The sequence below is a fragment of the Pipistrellus kuhlii genome, unplaced genomic scaffold (assembly GCF_014108245.1).
Source record: "Pipistrellus kuhlii isolate mPipKuh1 unplaced genomic scaffold, mPipKuh1.p scaffold_m20_p_16, whole genome shotgun sequence".
Classification (NCBI taxonomy): Eukaryota; Metazoa; Chordata; class Mammalia; order Chiroptera; family Vespertilionidae; genus Pipistrellus; species Pipistrellus kuhlii.
This window is the reverse complement of record NW_023425471.1, coordinates 32,134,603-32,140,526: the sequence shown is the minus strand read 5'-3', so window position 1 is coordinate 32,140,526 and position 5,924 is coordinate 32,134,603. Positions and strand designations below refer to the sequence as shown.

General features: G+C 34.9%; 1 non-coding gene across 1 annotated transcript; it reads left to right on the top strand.

The window, feature by feature from the left end:
• Window positions 1-796: 796 nt before the first annotated feature.
• LOC118720285 lies at window positions 797-960 on the top strand. The gene has a single exon (XR_004988385.1). It is a non-coding gene; the product is annotated as a U1 spliceosomal RNA (small nuclear RNA).
• The last annotated feature ends 4,964 nt before the right edge of the window (window positions 961-5,924 follow it).

The window sequence follows — 5,924 nt, the reverse complement described above, 5'->3', positions numbered from 1 at the left end:
TAATGCTTTTGCAAATAATAGACATCTTTCTTAAAATATTGGTCTTAAAAACTAACTTGCATCAAAAATTATATTCTTTATAAAAGATGATGTATATATAATATTTTAAAAAATATTAGATGGACCTGAAGAGTATTATGCTAAGCAAAATAAGCCAGTCAGAGATAGATAAGTATCACATGATCTCACTCATATGTGGAATCTAATGAGCAAAATAAACTGATGAACAAAAATAGATACATAGACATAGAAGCATGGAACAGACTTTTGAACCTCAGGGAAGGCAGGATAGGGTGGGTGGGAAGAGATTAATCAATGAAATTTTATGCATATATGCATAACTTGTGGATACAGACAATGGAGTGGTAAGGGCTTGGGGGTTGAGAGGAGGCTGGAAGAGGTCAATGGGGGGTAAGGAGGAATTATGTAATACTTTCAATGATAAGGTTCATTTTTTAGTAATTCTGGACCAATATGCTAATTGCTAAACTAACTATGTTTTCTTTGCCCCTACTTTCAAGATTAATGCAGATGCTTGTTAATTTAGAGTACAAAAGTTTCTACTGCATCATTACAGTCATTACAGCCCTTTTAAAGCCTTTTTTTTTACATTTAAAATTTCTAAAAAAATAAAAACTGAACTGTCTCTGACAAGAGACCAAACTGCTTCCAAATTATATCAAATGAAAGTATAAAGTTTTTTTTAGTCTCCCCAATAATTATTATAAATTCACACATTTTTCTCTATCATTGTAAATATAAAATGAAAAGAAAAACTATAAATAAATATATTCCTATACTTACCTGGCAGTAGAGACACCAAGATCATGAAGTTGGTTTTCCCAGGGTGAAGCTTATCCATTGTACTTCAGAAGTGCTGACCCCTTCGATTTCCCCAAATGTGGAAAACTTGACTGCATAATTTGTGGTAGTGGGGGACTGTATTGGTGTTCTCCCCTAAAAAGAAAATGTATTCTTATGTGACATTATACCATTTAAAATACAATAATTTCTCTGTCTCAGTACTAATTGTTTAACTTTCAAAACAATATTTCATGTATATTTATATAATTTGAATCAAACTGCCTTAGCAACATAACGTACAATACTATGAATGCACAAAATTTTAGACTATGTTTTGAAAAAGTTCAATATTAAAAAACAAAACTGGGTGGAGGTGCAATGGGAAGATATGTACACATGTAATATCTTAATAAAAAAAAGAAAAAAATATATCCTAGTTTAGTTTTAAAAGCACTTTTCAACACAACTGATAAGTTTGAAAACTTATTTGATCTAGAATAGTTTCAATGCAGCTTCTAGACAGCAACATGTACAAGGAACTTCAGGGCCCCAATAGAGTGTAGGTACATTTTAAGATACACCCACCTATTTTATTAAATCTAATAAGTTCCTATATTTATCTGCTTACTGTTCCTCAATATATTGGGAGGTACATCCAAAGTAGAGATAAGCAATATTTCCGGTATTAGGCTGTGTTTATCTTTTCTTTTTTCTTTTTTTTAATTAAAGTATTGTATCTATATGTGTACATATCTTTCCACTGCCCCCCCTACTCCCATACGTGCCATCTCTCCCCAGAGTTTTTTGTACATTGGTTTTGCTTGTATGCATGCATACAAGTCTTTCGGTTGATCTCTTATCTCCCCCATATCTCCCTATCCTTCCCGCTGTAATTTGAAAGTCTATTTGTTGCTTTACTGTCTCTGTATATAACATTTTGTTCCTCAGTTTATAATGTTCCTTATTATCCATAAATGAGTGAGATCATGTGGTGTTTCTCTTTCATTGACTGGCTTATTTCACTCAGCATGATGTTCTCCAATTCCATCCAGGTTGCTGCAAATGATAAGAATTCCTTCTTTTTTATGGCAGCATAGAATTCCATTGTGTAGATGTACCATAGTTTTTGGATCCAATCATCTGCTGATGGGCTTCTAGGCTGTTTCCAAATCCTAGCTATTGTAAATTGTGCTGCCATGAACATAGGGGTGCATATTTCCTTTCTGATTGGTGTTTCTGGTTTCTTAGGATATACTCCTAGGAGTGGGATTACTGGGTTGAATGGGAGTTCCATTTTCAGTTTTTTGAGGAAACTCCATACTGTTCTCCACAGTGGTCGCACCAGTCTGCATTCCCACCAGCAGTGCACGAGGGTTCCTTTTTTTCCGCAACCTCACCAACACTTGTCCTTTGTTGAGTTGTTCATGTTAGCCATTCTGAGAGGTATGAGATTGTACTGCATTGTTGTTTTGATTTGCATCTCTCGGATAATTAGTGACTTTGAGCATGTATTCATGTGCCTCTTAGCCTTCCTTCTGTCTTCTTTTGAAAAGATTTTATTTAGGTCCATTGCCCATTTATTAATTGGATCATTCATCTTCCTTTTATTTAGTTGTGTAGCTGTCTGTGTCTGTAGATGTTGGAGATTAAATCTTTATCAGTGATAACATTTGCAAATATGTTCTCCCATACAGTGGACTTTCTTATTGTTTTGTTGATGGTTTCTTTTGCTGTAAAAAAGGTTTTTATTTTGATGTTGTTCCATTTGTTTATTTTTTCTTTAGCTTCCATTGCTCTAGGGGCAGTATCAGTGGAGAAGTTCTTTTGGCATATGTCAGAGATTTTGCTACCTGTGGATGCTTCTAGTATTTTTATGCTTTCCCATCTTATGTTTAAGTCCTGTATCCATTTTGAGTTTATTTTTTGTGTATGGTGTAACTTGGTAATCTGGTTTCATTTTTTTTTGCAAGTGTCTGTCCAACTTTCCCAACACCATTTATTGAAGAGACTGTCTTGACTCCATTGTATGTTCCTATCTCCTTTGTCAAATATTAATTAAGTATAGAGGTTTGGATCGATATCTAGATTTTCTATTCTATCCCATTCTATTCCATTGATCTATATGTCTGTTCTTGTGCCAGTACCAGGCTGTTTTGAGAACAGTGGCTTTATAATACAGCTTGAAATCTGGTATTGAGATCCCTCCTACTTTATTCTTCTTTCTCAGGATTGCTGTGGCTATTCGGGGTCTTTTTTTGTTCCAGATGAATTTTTGGAGAGTTCTTTCTAGGTCTGTGAAGTATGCCCTTTGTATTTTAATGGGGAGTGCATTGAACTTATAAATTGCTTTGGGAAGTATGGACATTTTGATTATGTTGATTCTACCAATTCATGAACATGGTATGTTCTTCCATCTGTTTACAATCACATGTGTCAAACACAAGGCCCGCGGGCCAAATCCGTCCCGCCAGGCCTTGCAATGTGGCCCGCACCGCGCTGTCATCACTGCACTCCGCTGCATTTCCATCACAATGACAGTTTATGACTGTTCAGTAAACCATTCGGCCCACGATTTAGGCTGGATTTTAGATTTTGGCCCCTTCTCTGATTGAGTTCGACACCCCTAGTTTACATCTTCCTCTATCTCTTTTTTTTAGTGTCATGTAGTTTTCTTTTATCTCCTTCATTAACTTTATTCCTAGGTATCTTAGTTTTTTTGGCACGATGGTCAATGGAATTGCTTTTTTAGTCTCTGTTTCTGTAAGTTCACTGTTGGTGTATAGAAATGCCATAGATTTATTGGCATTAATTTTGTATCCTGCTACATTGCCAAATTCATTTATTAGGTCAAGTAGTTTTTTGATGGAGTCTTTTGGGTTTTTTATATATAATATCATTTCATTTGCAAATAAGGATAACTTTACTTCTTCTTTTCCAGTTTGGATGCCTTTTATTTCTTCTTCTTGTCTAACTACAATGGCTAGTACTTCCAGTACTATGTCAAACAAGAGTGGTGAGAGTGGGCATCCCTGTCTTGTTCCTGTTCTTAGAGAGAATGGTTTTAGTTTTTGCCCATTGAGTATGATGTTTGCTGTGGGTTTATCATATATAGCTTTTATTATGTTTAGGTATGATCCTTGTACTCCCACCTTGTTGAGAGTTTTTATCAGGAAAGTGTGTTGGATTTTATCAAATGCTTTTTCTATGTCAATTGATATGACTATATGATTTTTATCTCTCAATTTGTTTATGTGATGTTTCACGTTTTCTGATTTATGGATATTGTACCATCCTTGGATTGCCGGAATAAATCCTACTTGGTCATGGTTTGTGATCTTTCTAATTTACTGCTGGAGCCAATTTGCTAGAATTTTGTTGAGGATTTTGGCATCTATGTTCATGAGGGATATTGGCCTGTAATTCTCTTTCACTGTGTTGTCTTTATCTGGTTTTGGTATTAGGGCGATGCTGGCTTCATAGAGGGAGTTTGGAAGTGTTCCTTCTTCTTTAATTTTTTGGAATAGTCTGAGGAGGATAGGTTTTAGTTCTTCCTTGAATGTTTGGTAAAACTCTCCTGTGAAGCCATCTGGCCCTGGGCTTTTGTTTGCTGGAAGCTTTTTTCAGGATGCCTGGTTATGTATAGTTCTCTTTCTCCTGCCTTGACTTAAAGGCATAAAATATACCACTACCAGCTACATCACAAAAGGCACTGAACAGGAATGTATTTGCGATATTAATAACCTCTAATAAAGGTAACCACTAGAGAAAAGCAAATTAAGGGATAGGAGAGAAAGAAGAAAAGTTAAAAACAAAAGAAGAAGAAGAAGAAGAGGGATAAATAAAGAGATAGAAAAAAGAAAAAAGAAAAAATGTGGCAAAATGAAATTGGGAAACAGGAAAAGAGAGAAAGAGAGAGAGAGAGAGAGAGAGAGAGAGAGAGAGAGAGAGAGAGAAGAATCAAACTAAGAGAGAAAAGGGGAACAAACTATATCTATATGTGGAGAAAATTCCAATAGAACAACCACTAATCCCAGCAAATGCCAGCAACAATACTTGAAGATTAATACAAACTACAATACCCACTAATATTAAGCAAGGCTAGGATAAACAGAAGGAAAAAAACAAACAAAAACAAAGTAATTAAAAAAATAGTAAGCAACAAGAACAACAAAAGAATAAGCATATCAATCTCACTAAAAAGCATAAAAATTCAATATAATCAACATTCACGCCAACAACAACAAAAGGACAGAGAGGAGAACAGTTTTGTTTTGTTTTTTAATAGTTAATATAGTGAAGAGAGTGGTATTTATGCACTTGGAGCAGCGGGTTGGAAATTAGGTATATAAGTAGGGTGAGAATTTTAGCAGGGGGTATACAGAAAGAATAGAGAAAAACTAAAGCAGGAAAGAGTTAAGATAAACAGGAGATGAAAAGGGGAAAGGTTAGTAAGAGAGTGATGGCGTAAAGGTCGAGTTGAGATAGGGTTGAATGATGCTATAGTAGATATGAAAATAGAATGAAGAAGACTAATCCCAATGTAAAATAAAGAGAAAATAAAATGGTACTTAAAAACGAGAAAAGAAAAATGAAACAAAAAATGCAAAATAGCAGTACTAATAATGATAATTGAAACTAAAAATGTAATAATTGAAAAGGTAAAATCAAGTGAGAAAAAAAGAAAAAAATTGTTTCTTAAATAAAAGATGTAAAAAATGAGAATAAAATAAAAAAATAGAAAAATTAGCATAAAAATGTGCAGTAGTGGTCATTCACTTTCTCTTATTCTATTTGGCATGCCTGTTACTCGGTCCAGACAGTACTGCTGTTCCCTGCGTTCCACTGCACCTCAGTTTTGTAAGCTAGTCCTTAATTTTAAGTAGGCTATTACATTGTTATTTGTGTCTGTTTATTTTTGATTAAGTAAAACAATAATAAAAATAAAAATAAAAAGTCAGTTTGCAATTCAGCCCCTAGTTGGCAGTGTTTCTGGATTGACTTCCCCATCTTTTTGTGGCACTCTCTATGGTGTGTCGAGGCAGGCTGCCTTGGTGCTGGCTTCCAGATGGTCTCTACCCGCTCTGATCCCCTGTTTCCAGGAAGGCAATTTCATCCTGCAG